This window comes from Rhea pennata, chromosome 15 (assembly GCF_028389875.1).
Source record: "Rhea pennata isolate bPtePen1 chromosome 15, bPtePen1.pri, whole genome shotgun sequence".
Taxonomy (NCBI): Eukaryota; Metazoa; Chordata; class Aves; order Rheiformes; family Rheidae; genus Rhea; species Rhea pennata.
Genome location: NC_084677.1, coordinates 6,288,583 through 6,306,373, shown reverse-complemented (window position 1 = coordinate 6,306,373; position 17,791 = coordinate 6,288,583). Strand labels below are relative to the sequence as shown.

The 17,791-nt window shown below is 39.5% G+C and overlaps 1 protein-coding gene across 3 annotated transcripts in view; it reads left to right on the top strand.

Annotated features, from left to right (window-relative positions):
* TMEM114 (transmembrane protein 114) overlaps positions 1–17,791 on the top strand; it is a 90,248-nt gene that overhangs the window by 54,079 nt on the left and 18,378 nt on the right. Inside the window, exon 6 of one of the 3 annotated variants that reach the window (XR_009959951.1) lies at positions 14,492–14,631. The exons of 1 other annotated variant lie outside the window; for it this stretch is intronic. The gene's annotated coding sequence lies outside the window, so the exon portion shown is untranslated. Of the gene's footprint in view, positions 1–10,656; positions 10,676–14,491; positions 14,632–17,791 lie in introns of those variants that run through there. One more of the 3 variants, XR_009959956.1, reaches the window with a different exon arrangement.

Here is a 17,791-nt window from a genome sequence, read left to right as displayed (position 1 = left end):
CAGGAAGCAGACTGCATCAGAAGAGTGCAGCTACTGATGATCAGGGAATGCATGATTAAATTATTGTCAACAGATGTGCAAATAAACAAGAGATGATCATTTGAAACATAATGTTGTTTCACATACTTCTGTCCTATGTAATACACTGTGTGTGTGCTGAGGTTAACCTCCTGATCTATGTTGTATGATTTGCTACATGAGCATTAATCAGTTCTGGGGAGACAGGAAGGATAAAGTCAAAAATATTGACAGTAACAAAAACTATTTCCAGAGAAGATTATATAGTGTGTGTGTGTGTGTGTGTATAAAAATAAAACTTTGGCATTCTGTTTCTATTGCTAGCACACCCTAGGCTTTCAGTGACCACAGCCAGCCCTGGGTGGTACTCTTGGGGAGATCACCTCTGCCATATAGAATTGGTAAGGTTGGAAGGGACCTCTAGAGATCACCTAGTCCAACCTCCCTGCTCAAGCAGAGTCACCTAGAGCATATTAGACAGGGTTGCATCCAGGCAGGCTCTGAATATCTCCAGGGAAGGAGACTCTACAACCTCTCTGGGTGACCTGGTGCTCTGTCACTCTCACAGTGAAAAAACTTCTCCTCATGTTTAGATGGAACTTCCTGTGGTTCAGTTTTTGCCCATTGCCTCGTCCTGTCGCATGAGACAACTGAAAAGAGTTTGTCCCCATCTCCTTGACACCCTCCCTTCAGGTACTTGTAGACATTGATCAGATCCCCCCTCAGCCTTCTCTTCCCCAGGCTGAAGAGGCCCAGCTCTTGCAGCCGTTCCTCACAGGGCAGATGCTTCAGCCCTTTGATCGTTCCTGTAGCCCTACGCTGGACTCTCTGCTAAAAGTGCTGCTTCCTGCCAAAGTCTCTCCAAAGCGGCTGTATTCCTCTGGTTTCTAATCTAATTCTCGTCTCTTCTCTCATGATTCCTGTTCCACCATTTGCAATCATCTGATGTGTGCAGTTTTTCTATCATCCCAGTGCTAGTTTAGCCAAAAATTAACTCCAGAGAAGATTAGTGCTGTTATTAAGCATCTCTAGTTTTGTTATTCAATCCTATCAACCACACAGGTGTCTCCTCTCCAGGGTTGCCTATCCCTTACACTGTCTTAAGCAATCACAGTCAAGCAAGCTAATTGTCTTGGCTAGTGTAGCAACTTGACATGAGCTCAGTCTATTTTAAAATATGCTGCACTCATAACTCTAATGTTCATTCCTAATATTAGTTCTACTGCAATATTTGAAACATGAACTTTGGAAATTTGAAGTGGTCTGTTGGAAATATTTTTAGCCTACAAATACATGATGCTGAAAGGAAGATATCATAAGATGATAATGGCCAGAAGCAGCAGAGAGATAATTAACGTAACCCTCCAGTGAGTAGCTAGAATTAACTGTAGGTAGCCAATATCCATATCTGAATCTAGTGGGATGCAGATAGGATCCTTATCACTAACCAAAACCTATGTCTTTCTGGCTGAATCAGACAAGGCTTACTTTGCAGAAGTTGTTCTGTATAAAGCTTGCAGCAAATGTTAGTGTCTAGTGGAACAATGAAATAAATCCAGGGGATGTTTGCAGGAGAGTTTTCAGAAATCCTTCAGGCAACAACTGTGGAAGAGTGACTGTAATGTAAGTACAACTTTGTGTTGTGCAAAGCAGAATAAGATGGGTAGAATTATCATTGATTTTAACATTTATTAACATTCTATTTCCCTGAAAATGTTTGAATATCTGATTCCATTTTTGCAAATTTCAATGGCTGAGGATTCTGATTTTTAGATTTTATTTTTGATGAATTCAATCAAGTGAGATGCTTTAAAATGCCAATCCATAGAAAGATCACAGCAAGTGGATATCAAATCTTAAGGGCTTGTCTGTTTTCTAAGTTTTTGTATAATACCATGGATAACTTTTACTTTTTAAATAAATTCCTAAAATTCCTATTTAAATATATTTCCTAATTAGGGCTCCACAAATCATTCTAAAATACATGATAGAGATTGTAAGAAAACCAGACAGTTGAGATCAATTTTCTTTTGGTTCTTGTTATTTCATAATTAGTAACAAAACCTTCAAGATGGGGGTCCTAAGCTAAAATTTCAGCAAGGAAATCAATTCACACCTCAAACAGGCTACTAAAAAAATAATTAAAAAAATATAATGGTCCATATTGCATGTACATCAGTGAGCAGGAAACAAGGTATATGCTGATTCTGTGTCATCCTAACTCTGCAACTACCACTTAGGAATTAATAGAACATATAGCATGACTCTCTTGAAGCTATATTCCTGCTGGCTGCTGCTGTGGTGATACATTGCAATAATATGCCAGTGATGATATTCCAGTAATAAATGATGGTAATATAGTATCAGACCATCATCACTCCAGTGATGTACTAGTGCAATACATTATTGGGCAACGGAGTTAAAGCATTAGTGGAAGAGGCAAACTTCAATATACATATGCTGGACACGATGTACAACATAATATGCCATATGCATTACATATGTCTGTATGCAGTAGCTATATATGAAATGCATACTGCATATTCAGATTTTTCTTACTCATCTGAATGCTTAAAATCCGAAGGAAATTTAAATATTCAAACAATATAATAGTAAATGCTGCATATTCTATGCAACCTGTTTGGATGCATGCACTGGGATGTATGCAGACCCACTTCAGTGCAGCTTCAGAGAACACTGTTGCCTTTGATAACAGCATAATAACGTATGAAAATTTGTAGTCTACACTTGCGTAGTTTAGGATCCTATGAGCTGTTTGGGACAGAAGCCTTGTCCTGACAATGGTAATTTTCCTGGTATATGCTGTTGGCATATGTAAATAATATTCAGATATACATTTTCAACTGAGAATACTGAAGGACTTTATAAACATAGGAACACAATCATCACATTCAACAGAGACTGGCAGAAACAAAGAAACTTGCTACAAACTGCAGAAAGGCAGAGATGGAGCTGCTGTGGAATCAGACATCCACATTTTCACCATCCTGTTTTAACAGAGCATTGCAATGTGTGTTTGTTTGATTGCTTCTTTTAGTACTTACACATCAAAATAATATGTAGCGCCTTGGCATGCTGGATCAGGGTCAGCAGGTTTTCGATTTAATTTAACTGCTTTCAGCTTGTTCCTTAGACAGTGATTACTGCCAAAGGGCGCTCAAACTTCTTTTAAAAAAAACCACCACCAACAAAAAAACCCCTGACTCTTCTGCAATGATGGTGTGATACTAGACCTGATCCACATGCAGATGGGCCAAGTAGTTGGAGGAAAAAACCTGAAGATATTTCTCATGCCTTATTCTTTATTTATTTTATTTGGCAGCTTTGTTCACTGGAAACTTATACAAGTGTAAGGCATAATAGCAGTGACATTTTCACTGAAATTGTCTCATCTAACATAATAGACACATTCCCAGTGAAGCTTCCTGTAGTATCCTAGCTCCTAAAAGTGGTGTGAATTTGGGGAGTCACACTGAGCAGTTTACAAGTAGTTTTAAAATTCTAATTACCTTGGAAGCCAAAATGACAACACCAAGATAGCACAGTCAAGGGAGGAGGCTCTTTTTTAACTAAAGTGCAATTTCAGAGGTTCAGTTCTGATGACAATAGAAGAGAGAATGAAGCTATGTACTTTAGACTTTTGTTAGCCTCTCTCATGTTAAATTTCTCCAGAGGAATTCAGTACCAGTCAGCTATGCGATCAATAAATATGCTATTGATAGAAAGAGAGGGAAGGACTTAAAGAATCATTAAAGGTTAGTTGGTTTGTCCCTATAGCTGATCTGCTCAGCATCTGTTTACAACTTCAGAGTCACAGACTAAGACTCTGAAATTCATCTGGGAAAGAAGTTTGATTTTGTATGACTGCCTGTAATTTGTATCTCCTAATATGAAAGAATATTAACTTCCAGGAGCTGGTGTGAGGAACTTCTGCATGAGCAATCCAATTAGTCACTATATTGTTCTTTGATGTAAGGTGAGTGAGATGGTTCTATCTAGGTACAAAAAAAAAAAAAAAAAAAAAAAAAATACAAATAAAACATTCACAAAGCTAGGAGCACTGTAGTTTCACTAGGTTGCCTGTGACACCCAAAATGCTGCTACTACAAATTTGGTTCATTGACAGAGATTTTGCATCTCTCAGAATATAATTCAGCTTTTTAGGATACTATTGAGATAGTCAAGGCCACATGCTGAAGTAAAAAGCAGTTAGAAGAAAAGCTAGCTAGGGAAAGTGCAGATCTCAAAGTGTAATGTGCATGTTGTAACCCAACAGAGAATCTACACAGGGACACACTGCATTTCCTGCTGGGCTTGTCATCTACTTTATTAACTTCCCCACGGCAATAGTGGAATCGTAGCTTCAGGAAAAAAATCCACCTTTTAATTCAAAAATTACTAGTGATGAAAACTATCATAACCACCATTAAATTGTTTGTCTCCTTAGTAAGCTTCACTGCTAACAACTTGAAATAGATATCTGGAATGTGTATGATTTCGGTTGCTTCAGGTTCAGGTGCTTTGGGTTCTACTACAGATATTTCTGTTCAGCAAAGATGTTCCCACTTCAGGTGTGTTTTTCCTCTCCAGTTACTTACGAAGTACCTTGATCAGAGTATCTTTCTCCTCTGTTGAATGTTTTAGCCTCCCTGTGGATTTTTTTATCATACTAGTTTCATAGTTTTATTTCATGTCATCTAGAGAAATGTTTTACCAAAGTCTAAATATATTTATTAAATGCTCTTCCTTCATCAACCAGACTTAAAATCTCATTAAGAATATCAGTACTCTGAGATTTATTTTCCATAAAGACTTTGTTGACCAGCATTAACTATAGCATGCACCTCTAAGTCTCTGTTAATTGAATTAAATATGAGCTTTTCCATTGTTTTTCCCATATGGATATCAGACTGACAACTTCTGTCGTCTTGCCCACTTTTCCCAAACCTTATAAAGGACTAACAAGTAACTAGCATTCTTTCAGTTTTTTGGAATTCTGCCCTGTCCACGGGTTACTGAAAGGTCAACACTAGCTGTCAAGAAAGCTCCTCAGCCAGCTACTTTAAAATTCCTCAGTGCAGATTACCTAGAACTTCTGGTTTAAGTATGTCTAACTACAGTAGCTGTTGATTAATATCCCTTTCAGTTATAGTAAGAATAGAAAGTACATTACCATGATCATATGACAAATGCATCATCTTTCCTCCAGTACAGATCTATATTGAATTCTCTTGGATTTTCATTTGGGAATAGACCTATCAGTCTCTTCTGGGTTCTTTCACTTCAGAAATGTTTTTCTAGAACTCTTTTCTTATTAATGTGTTGGCCATACATTTTAGCTTTTCTTGTCAATTTTCTACAGTTTCTATCCTCTTTTACTATCAATCAGCTTTGTCTTTCTCCTTCTTGTCTATAAGACTTACCTCCTATAGCTACATTGACTTCTTTCCTACCTCAGAGGTTTGCAATTTATTATGCTGAGGTTATTCTGTTTAGTTTCTACACAGATACTAAAATAACATGTTCTTAAACAGTTTCAACAAAACTCTCATATTTTCTGCTTAATTTCGTGACAGTTTTTGGTCTTACAAAGCCAACCCTCTTAAGACATTGCTATATACTATACTGGTTCAGGCTTCATTTTTGCTTACATGTAGAAACATTAATTGAATTATTACCACTTATCTGTCAGTACTCAAGCTAACATTGGTCCTTCATGTAAGAATTTCTCTTTAGCCAAGAGCACTACAAAGGTAAACACATCACTCAAAACTGATGTGTTCGTTCCTGACACTGAAGCTTTCCTTTCGGTAAAGGATCCTCATCTTTCCCACAGGAAAGATCTGGCTACTAAGTTCGACCAGGAAAAATGCCAGTCTTACCAGAGCAGTTTTACACCTCCCTGGGGGACATGGCAGCTCATTCCAGCTGGGCCCAGACACAAATTTCCCCTCCTTCTCTCCCTCCTTCCCCCATCAGCAGGGTTCCCAGGCAAACCCTGAAATGAGGAAAGAAATGTCCTCTGCCAAGGGGAAGAGCATTAACCATCTTATCACACATCTGGTGGGGTCTGTAGGACTTGCAGAGGAATCATTCAGATCATGTTGGCTCTGCTCTAAAGTTGCCTGGCAAGGGGACCTCTTCCCCACTGATTCTGCACTGGGTGACTTCAGGCCTGTGATAACTCTGGAGATGAAAGATCAGAGTATGGCTTCTTAGCAGGTCGCACTCTGCAGGTTTCTTTGCAACACTTTTGCTTGGACCCTACAGGCTAAGGGAATAGGATGCCTTAAATATTTGGCTAACCATGAGCAGGTGTGGATTGCTCATTATTTTAGCCAAACAAGAGGAAGGGCTGATATTCCCCACTACTGTCTCTCTTCAAAGCCCAATGTTATGCTTTGAAAACAATACTCCTATTTAATTTACTTCTCTGGACTAAAATATCTGTATTTTCTCACTTGCACTTGTGTTTGAATCTTTTCTCATGGATATTTTAATTGAAAATAGTTAACATGCAGTGGTTTCACTATGTGGTTAGCCAAAGCAATTAGGCTGAGTTCAATAACCTGTTATGCAGGTTGCAGGGGATGAAAACTGGCTCATATCTTATCTTGAAACTGAACAGAGAAAAAAACTTTTTTCAGTAGCTCCTTTCCAGCGCAGCTCCTCTGCTGTCAAAAGTGCTTGGGTTTATGTGGACATCTTTACCAACAACATACACTAGCAAAGTAGCCATCAATGGCAAAATGTCCTTGCAAGGAGAAGGCTCTGTAACTCTGCAGCAGGCTGTTGAATCACACGGTCTGCCACCAAGTCACCTTCCCAAGGTTGTATTGCCACCCCTTTCCTGGACAGGCTGGCTTTATCAAGGAGGTGCTGTGGGGTGGTGAGCTGTGATTGCAGAATTGTGGCTCCAGCCCTCTACAACTGTCTGTCAACCATCATGTGGCCCTGCCATGCAACATGAGGTTGGGTATCACAGCTGGAACAGGCACTGCAAGAGAATGCCTTTTTCTGCTCACTTCTCACAGCTGAAATTTCCCCTCCCAAATAAAGTCCATGTCAAAATATACATCCAGGTATGACTGATGGCATGTTATGTCAAATAAGTTACCAAAATCTCTTTAGAGCTGCTCTTCACTGAAACAAGAACAAAGAATTCTTTCTATTTGGAAGCTTTAGATTGTAAGCTGAAGTACTGTGTGCGCGCACACACACACACATATCCCCCTTCAATATGCAATCTCGTATTTTATAAAACCACAGCAAGGAAAATATATTGAAGGCTTGCCAAATTCCTCCTCTCACTAGGCACATATTACGGAGCTGGGAATACACCCTCCTGATATCTAGGTTTCGATAATAGTTTGCTTTTGTCATGCCAAGTGAACCATAAAAAAAAGAAAGACAAGTTACAGCAAATTAATAACTTCTCTACTGCATGTTATTTCTATTAAAATTTTAAAAGGGTTTGTAGTGACAGTAAAGTGTGGTCTTTGTTTTTTAGAATGGTTTCCATAACACTACACAAGAGTTGCCAATGGCACTTATGCCTTTTTGCACACAGAGCTATTTAGCTGACAACAGTGTTTAAGCCATTAAACAAGATAATATTGCAACTGTTATGCAATGGCAAAGCTCCCTCCTACAAGAAGTATTTGGGGTTTTAAGCTTAAAGTTGACATTTGTTCCATATTCATTTATATTTTCTTTATTAGAAATGTATAATTTAATGTAATATTAAAGGCCCTTAGGATATACACTTTGTTACCTATAAAACATTCATGCACGTTGAACACTTTTTTTTGGTGCCAGTTCTTGGCTTTGTACATCTGCTATACAATGCTGAGTATTCTAACAACATGGCTTAATTGAGTTTAGGTGTTTGAGTCATTTATTTAAATTTGGTAGTGTGAATAATTTATTTCAATTTACATTTTAATTATTTTACCCACTTTTTTGGGAATAACCTCATTTTCTAGCTTCTAAAAAAATAATTGGCATATGTTTACTGCAGCAGCATTCACACTTACTAAATTCTCTGAGAAGTTTACTTCCAAACTGAGAAATACTAATGAATTATTCATATATCAGGCATTAGCTGGAATTAAATTAGAATGCCCATACCTAAAGGGAACCTGACCTAATATCCAACAGTCCCTAGAACTCCTCAGGATTTTTCATCTGCCATGGCAAGCTGGACTAACCTCTGTTTAAGAATGACCAAATATGGGTACTTCTGCAGTCAGTGAGGGCTTTTATATAATTATTTATTATCTGTAGTTGAACAGTGTGTTGCCATGTTTTGTATGACATGGACTTTCCTGTAGAGGGATTTCTCTTTTCCAGGAGTCTTTCTAACACAAAATAAAAAATGTTTTATGGTTTCTTATCTCCTTTGTGCAAATGGGCTAAGCCAGGCATTTCTTTTCCACATAATTAATAGAAAGTGAAGGACTAAGATATTCATTTGACTTCCAACCTGCACTTGTTTAGAGGCTTCACAAGTGAGGATATAACACATACCATCTAGGAGAAGCATCTAGTCCGTGATGTTCTCAAAAGGTGACAAACATGCCCCAAGTACAGCTGGAAGTGCACACACGGCACAGTGTGGTGAAATAGTAGTGTGTTTCCTGGGATAACCTCAAAATGAAGTCCAAGTTCAAAGAATTTCTGGCCTCAGAAAAGAATGGAGATTTTGCTGGGAAACAAGCAATAATTTGAAAAGTGTTATTTATTTATTTACCAAACAGCTAAAGCTACTTGCTCAATCTCTGAACAATCAAGTTCCTTTAAAAGGGGCTCTGAAAAACAGAGGTACCCCAAAACAGGGAAAAAAGTGCTAAATTGATTAAAGCTTGCAAAGTTTACTCACTGAAGTACAAAAGTTTCACGATCTTCTGCCCTTTCTGAGTTGCCCAGCTCCAAGGAGAGCACATATGGTCTACCTAGAGCCAGTGCCATTTCCTTACTGGACTGGAAAACTCAGACATTTTCAAAAAACAGAATGGTATCCATACGAAAGCAGCTGATTTTATTTATAGAATATTTAAAATTTTAAAGGTTATGTTCCTATCTGAAGTATAATCTCTGAGCAGTTAATATCAGTGAGTTTACCTAGTTCTTGCATCATTTCCTGGGCATTAGTCACAAGCTTTGCTCCTGCAACCGAATGCTCCTTAACCCCCCTCACTAGATCTGCTCAGGTGCCTACTCAGTTGCATGACTGCAGTCCTCAGGGTTCATCAACTTAACCCCTGAAGTACTGCTGCTGTTTTAACAATTGTTTCACCTTGCAGAAAGCAAAAAAAATCACAGTTGCTCATCCACGACACAATTCAGTAATTTGTTCACCAAAAGCATCTGTAACAGTTTTCTCCAGCTCTTTATGGGGTTACTTGTGCATTCAGCCTCAGGGTCTAGATGAGTCTTAATGTTAAGACATACAGTATGATCTGATTTTAGAAGAGCTTAGTATCTAAGAAAATTATCTGAAGTCTGAATGCAGCTATGACAGAGCATCTCTCCCTGTGACAGCTGCCTCTGCAGATTTCAGAATGCTACCAGGAGAAGCAGTGACCACATTTTACAGATGCCTGTTAGTGACTGAGATGGCTAAAGTACTTTTACAAGCAGAAAAGGATGTGTTCAACAAAGGGCAATCAAACTTCTCAGCATTAAGTATGTGAAGATTTTTCTTTAGCAATAAAGTCAATTTGTGACATTTTGCTATCAGTCTTGAACGCAGGCATGCATAAACACATACACCTGTGTCTGATTTTTTTATAGTCTTTTCCAAGTGCCACGTAACTATAAGCAAAAATACATGTATTATTTTCAACACGAACATCTTTGTTCCATGGATTTCTGTGTGTATATACATATACATACATATATATATATACATACATACATATACATTATGCAGCACTTTCTTTTTTTTTTTATTCATGCATGCCTTTTCACACATGCAAGGGTACCCTGAAATGTTATGATCTCCCTGGTCTGTCAATCTGTAGCTACATAAATGTTTCTCTAGGTAAATAAATTTCACCCCATTTTACTTTAAAATGTAATTTTTTTCAAATTCACTTTTACTGCTAAGTATAGCACATAACGACCCATCCATAAATGAACACCTTGAGAATGGAAAATAGTAAGCCAGAGATATTATTAGTAATAAAAAGCCTTCAACCAACAAAGTCTATGCATATCTTTGTTTTGAATATCAATTGAGACCCTGTCCCAAGCAGGCCTCTTTTTTTCAGAGGTAAAATACCTGTGGTAAAATACCTAACTGAGCGGAAGTTGGGTATAGGGGGATCCTCTAAGAAGCAGTGATCCAGTGGATTTTCATGCAAGGGCAGGGAAAATTGTCTCAGTTAAAACTATGAACCCTGGCTTTCTAGGATTAAAAGCAACATGACCTATGGGAGCAGGTGCTGCTGCTGGGAGCTGTAGTCCTCGGTGCTCTCCACCAGCCAGCCGCAGAGATAGCCACCCGAAGCTTGCACGAAATTCATTCTGAGCTTGGCATGTTCTTTGCTTGAGAAAAGTTTGATCTGGTTTGTTATGGGGCACAGTGAAAGCTCGGTCTGTTTTTCACTGCAGCAATTCCAACAAAGGAACTGATGAGCTCGGCAGATGGCTAAATGCCTTGTTGAACCAGAGCCATATCAGATCCCTGCACATGGGGAAATAACTTGGAGAATGATGACGACAAGCCCAAGGATGCAGACTTCTGAAAAGCGAGGTGCTAGATCCACACAGGAAGCGGCAGAACAGAAAAGCAGTGAGCGACATCACCCATCAAGTCAGCGACAGGGACCAGCCACCACTGCAAGTTCAGGATGCTGCATAGGGCTTTACATGTCCATGCCTCAAGCCACATGACACCTCTGTCCTAAATGCTATGATAAGAATAGATTTATCTTCATAGTGGTGGTGGTATGTAGCACAGAGCCACCTGTGAGCTGTGCTGAATATACAATATACTAAGCTGCCTGGCTTTCAGACTTGCATGCATCCTAACAGTAAGAGAATTAAAACTAATTTTTGGACAACATGAATTCTATTTTGAAGGTTACAAGAAAAAGACTTTCCAGAAAGCTAGACAAAATGTTCTCAGCTCACATTGATTAATATTTATATGAAAAATTCCATTTTTGACCAAAGAGTGTAATAAAATATATCACTAAAATCTTGGAAATGAGCATCAGTTGTTGAAAAAAATCCTACAAATTTGAAAGATCTCTTTTCACACAATATATTAAGATTTTTTTTATATGATGGTCCAAATTCTTAGGATTTTGGTGGACATTTCTGAGACGAGTTCTTTGTCCTATTGCACTTAGTATCCTATGTTGGATATATACAAGTAGAAGAAAGTTACTGTGAAAACATGTATTTGGCCTTGTTTGACTGTGAGGAGCTTTTGAAGTGCAGATTTATTCCAGATAGGGACTAATATAACAGCCATCTTACTTGATGACTCTGAAGCTACCCCTGTTTCTCTCCTTCTTTACATAGTGGGTATTCTGGGAAAAGGCTCACAACACTTTCTCTAATCCTCTTCTGTTGGGAACAGGATATTAAATGCTCTGCAATAAAGCAGATTCTGCTTGTTGTTCAGTAACCTTGTAGCCTTCAGCCCTGTTCTAAAATCTTGCAGGAGCCTGCATTCCCAAGCAGCCATCAATGATTTGTATGAGAGGAAGAAGGATATTAAAGATGCACCAGAGGAAACAGAAAAAGAGAAGCTAACCTTGGAGTAGCCAAATGGATAGAGACCCATCATTTTAACTTCTAGCCCTCCTTACCTGTTCCTTTCCATTGCTGAAATTAATTTTCTTTACATAATTCTTGCCAGCCCCTGCTCTGGCACTGCAGGCTGGCTTTTTAACTTGATTAGTGGCGTTCATTCACTGTCTTTACTGGGAGGGGAGTTGAGGCTGGGGAGTAAGATGAGGTAGTTGGGGAAATAATGCTGTTTTTCCATCTGGGCTCCAGCAGGACTTTCTGGATGAAACCTATCAATCATGGAAAAAGGTTTATCAGCACTGCAAGAGCTGAGGAAAGCATATGTTTTCTTCCCACCTTTGTTACTAGTCCACCCTCTCACTTCAGGGCTGTGTTCTCATTAGTAGCAGCCTCTCTGCAATGCCCAAGACGAGCTCTATCAGTGGCTGTGATGGGGAAGGAGGCACTGGGCAGGCAACAGCAAGAGGCTGTGTGTGTGCGGAGCAGCCTGAAATGCCCCAAGAGAGGAGACAGACCAGCTTTCAAGGTGCCTAATGCAGCTGCCTGGGCAGGAAGGGAAAGCAGAGGAGGAGGGAAGTGGGGTGAGGCCTGATGAGCTGCTGGAGGCTGCTCTGATTGCAGGACTGAAAAATGATAACAAGTGCACATGTTGAGCTTCTTCTCTGGAATACACAACTCACTGGCAAGCCTTCGGAGATTTTTAACTGTTCACGATTTCAGGATAAGAATAATCCCACTTTTCTGAATGCAGTGGATCATCAGGGGGAACATTGCAGCCCTGATGCCTTACCGTGAAGAGAGAGGAACAAACTGAGAGACTGCAAGTTCAACCTAGAAGAAGCAAAAGGTCCAAGCCCTCATAGCACACTGAGTGCTCACAGAGGATGGCAGTGACAACCTTGAGCTGTGATGATTTCACACAGGCTCCAGGGGACTGCCATGGTGCAGGTGACTAAAGGACAGAATCTGATCCCAGTTGCTGCAGTGTAAATCTAGAATAACCGATTTAATCCAAACTATTCTTGTGTCTCCGTGAAGAACAAATGGGAGTACATCAACCCTCTGCATGCAGTGGCCATTCCTGCTCACCGCTGGATCTGCTGCGTTAAATCTTCCCGCACACGTGCACATGCAGAGCCGCTTGCCAGTCCCATTGCTGCTAAAGAGCCACCTGAGGCTCCTCATGTGATGGCTACTTACTCTGCTGTTGGAAACAAAGAGTATGTTTCACCTTGCCTTTTAATTTTTATCTGGAATGACTACTCATTCTCATGTCTCACTGTAAAATCGATCTGGAATGTGAAATTCATTCCAAGTAAATAATGAGCATCCAAATTAGTCCAAGTGTAATAGAAGAAGCATTAACTAATTCCAAACGTTTGCATTCTCTTGGCCCTAGTGGAAGACTGAGATGCTTAGTGCTTTTAAATCACTCCACTGTGCTCTCTTATTAAATGCCACAGATTTCAGCCCCATATCGCATTATTACCATTGTTGTCCTTTAGGGGTTGATGTTAATGATGACTGAAAGAGCTTAATGAGTGTGTGCCTAGAATAAGCTCTTTATACACCTTATAAAATAATTACTCACATTTTATTGAAAACTCCACAGGGCCAAGCTCACAAAAGCAGTCAGGGGTGCCAATTTAATATGATACGGTACACTGCTTTACTCAAACAAGGCCTGATCCTACAGAAGTTCACCTTCATCTCTACAAAGGATAGCAGAATCGCACCCAGAGCCGCCAAGCACAAGGCTGCTGAATAGTCTCAATCCTCAGATGCTGAGCTAGAGCAATCGAATTAAAGGACCACAAAACATCCTCTTGGATTGGAAGTTATCTTGTGTGGCAAGAGAAATAGGATTTGAGTTCTAACAGCACAAAGACACCTGATGATCTCTGATGATAAGTAACTTGTCAATAGTGTGCTAAACATTCTTCAAATAGTGCTTAAAACTAGTAAACGCCTTTTTCCTGTCTTGTTCCCATCCAGCACAGATCAAAATTGTTGACCTATTAAAGAAAGAATGAAAGATACTCACAAGAGAATGACTTGCCCTGTCTTCTGCAATGCAATATGGTCTCTGCCTTTAACAGCACACAGCAGCAGCTTGTCCCTCTTGTATGGGCTATAGAAAGGTCTTAAATAGGTACAAATGACAAAGCACCTATGGAGTGTGTGACGGGATCGGTTTCTCATCATGGGAGCATTCTGTGCTTCTGTGAGGAAAATGGTTGCATGGTTCACAGTAAGTGCTTTGCTTTCCATACAGTTGGTTGGAAAATTAAAAGTCAGAAATTTGTTTCTCATCTTTAAGCAAAAAGCTTTCTCATCTATCATTGATGAAATATTCTTTAAGTCTGAACAAAATAAAAGGAGGAAAGCCAAATGAAATACTCCCATAATATGCTTTGACTGTTATGAAATGTCATTTTCTGGATGAAGTAAAAACCCTTGTGAAAACATTTTCAGCCAGTGCCAGTTTTTAATTATTATTATTTATATTGCAGAAATAGTCAAGTATCTCATCATTTCAAAATATATCCTTCAACAGAATGTGTCTCTTTTACTAATGGTCATAGGAAAACTCCTTGCAAAACACTAACTAAACATGTGCAAGAGATATGTATCAGAACCCCCAGGGACCAATGTGTCAGCAAAGCTTTCTGCTTTTTTGTCTCAGTGTCTCTTTCTCAAGTCAAAACAAGAATTTTGCAACTACTGATGAGATCTGAGCTGCAGCAGACTGGACCAAAAGAACCAAGGAAACCATCAGAACCTAGATCCCAAACTCTTTTGTGAGAAAAAAATCCAAATCTTGTGTTAACATAAAGTCAATATAAAAAAATCATGGAAAACTGGGAAAAAAGGAAGATGAAAGAAAGTCTAGGATATTATTTTCTCTGCCTTATAGTTTTTGAGCCTTTATACTACACTGGTGTCATATTTTCCATTTCTTTGCCACCATAGAGGTTAAGAATATGTTTTTAAATAAGAGTTACATATTTACTTGCTGAAATTAGGCAAATAATATTGAGATAGTCCTAGTAAAAAGGAGACACTGGCAGTACTGCCCTTGCTGCATGAGAAGAGAGGTTTTCACAGAGAGGGAGTTTGAGTCTGCAAAGGTCTCATTCTGATGGCATGGCAAGTATGTCCAGCAGATAGCTTTTTCTGTGGACTGGAGCCAAAACATTTTTCTGTGGCAGAGCAGACCAAAATGTCCTCTTCTTAAGGTCAATATGCAAAAGTTAACAGCTTTAGATAGACTTCTTACAAGAGATGAGGTGAGCAACCATGTGTGTGGGTACTTACCTGGTGACCAGTTTGTGGAGTGGCGTATGTATTAGTAATCAGTAATTTTCCATTATTTCCATGACATTTCCAGTTCCTGTGCATGGCTGCTCATACCCCCACACGCCCACAGCCTCTGAACCCTCAGTTATGGAACAGCTCCCAAGCAATTGTTTAATCACTTGGCACAAGATCGTGGTTGGATGAGGGATGGGTGAGAGGAACCTCTCAGAATGGGTCAGCATCAAGGAGAACAGAAATGGTCTCAGTCCATGGAGGATGTGCTTTAGCAGGTTTCTATCCCTCTTCCTGCAGCACATTATGGGACCTCTACAATCCATGCAAGCTCCTACCCAGCCATGGTGCTGCAGTTGTTGATTGGAGGAATCTGCTCCTGCTGAGAAAGAAATCTCTAGCAGGGACCATGGCTTAGTTACACGCTTTTGCTCCCAGCAATTACTAGTTGTGCCTACAAAGTAAAACAAACAGCCTTAGCAGGGAAAACAGCAAGAAGTTAAGATAGTGAAGAAAATGCCTGCTTAAGAAAATGGGATATTCAAGTAAATTCAGGTGCAGTCATCTTCCATATTTCATCCTTACTACTCTAATTTACAACATGGAGACAAAACGAACTGTGAGGAGGAAGGAAGACGGCCCTGAGGATGCCAGCCCTCTACACAAACGACGGGCTGTACCCACGGCCATCTGTCATGGGCAGCCACATGGACCACCAAGGCAGTGCTTGGCACACCCATGGCTTAAAGGTCTGAAAGCCAACATCTACCAGTGTGGTCACTGGCCTTGTACGAATTCAAAGTCAGGGGCAGGGGTGACACTCAGATGTCTGTCTGCTGTTTATAGTCAAGAACCCTCTGAGTTTACCTAGAAACTGTTTCATTAGTCAGGTGTGAGGCAACCACTCAGTGTAATCCAGTATAACACAGTCATCATCACATTTTGGTTCCCCTGCCCATCACCTTCCAATTCTAACCTTCAAAGACCCCTGGATGAAACAGCTGCTTAGACTTAATTAAACAACAGCACTATATAAACACATTCTTTAGTTTTGCTAGCTGAACAGGGTATTTTTCTTCAAAAGCTTTTCTGCCAAAGCTGGCCTTGTTGCCCCTTGACTTGTCTTTACTCCAATTACCACTCCAGTTTAGCTGATTAATTTGTAGCCACTGGCAAACATGCACAGTTGGCAGGACATCATTCCATTTCAGTGACAAGCACTATAAAAAGATCATTATTTTCATTAGCATAAATAACTGCATGTTGATAGAACTCTGTTTTCTGGAAATAGGTTAAAGTCTTAACTGTCTTTATTCATTACCCAGATATAATTAGAAGTAAAATTATCACATAAGTGAACAATAAGCTATCAATGTATAATGCTTAATGACTGAATGTAGTCCAGTAACTGTCTGGATTTTTTTTTCTTATAATAAAACATTCAGTAAATGCCTGCATAGATGCACACTAAATTTTGACAAACACATACAATGGTATATAAAAAGATTGAGTGGAAAAAGAATCACATAGTAAATAAAGGTATTTTCTATTGTATTGCTAGCTTTTTCATAGGGCATAAGGATATTATTTTTCCAGTCAGTGGCCTAGACTGGATGCTTTGAAAGCTTCTCTGTCCCCAGCTGATTTTTTTCTAGACTTCTAGTCAAGTATGTTCCTAACAGTTTTTCCCTCACAGGGTTTTAAGAGTTAATATTGCATAACATGGTCTGTTGGGATTAAAGATTTGGTTTTCTCTTTCACTCTCTTTTCTCTGCCATGCTGACTCCACATTCTTAGTGGCAGGTTTGTATTAGCTCAGAAATGCAATGCCCGAGTCGAGCTGGGTTTGTGGCTATAGGACTATCTGTATTTTCAGAGCAATTTCCCCCAGTGGGATCCTGCTCTATTACAATACCTCTTACGTGCCAAGGCAATAACAGTGATAAAATAAACCAGTTATAATAAAAACAGTGTTAAAAGGTAGATGTTTCAAGAGATTTAAACTCTGATGTATAGCTTAGCAGCCCTCCTGATGAAAAAAATAATATATCTATCATGTGACAATGTAGATGTTTGTAACCCACCACCAGTCTAAAGAAAAAGTCCAAAATGAAGTTCCTGCTTTCAGCTTTATCAAGTGCGTGACTCTGTTTCACTCATAAAACTTTGTTAAATTTACATATATAGATAACTTCCGATTTTTTTTTAACTTCATTGACTAGTGATAACAAGTTGTTGTGGTAAAATAAAGCTTTTCTTTATATTTTTAATGAAAAAAATTAGAGAAATTGCTTCTGCATGATGAAAAAAAGGGAGAAGCTGCCTTTACCTTGCTGCCATCAGGAAGCCTTGCCATTGCTTTGAAACTTTGCCCAGAACATTCTGGTCTCCAACTTGTAGCTCCATATAGAAGCCAGAAGATGACTTTGAAATTTAGCTGTTTATATAAAAGGGAACAACTCTGGGCAATAAATACGAGAGCAAAGGATTGCCTTGGTATGGAACAGTCTCCAGAAAAGAAAGTAGAGGAGCACAAGGTGGAAGTGGCTGTGAGAGCTGGGCACCAGCAAACCTCTGCCACCCACAGAGTTCCCCCAGGTCCACGTGGCTGTTCCTGCAGCTGCCCTGACTGCCGGCAGAGCCTAGCTGCTGCTCCTGGGCTGCTGCGTTCCTG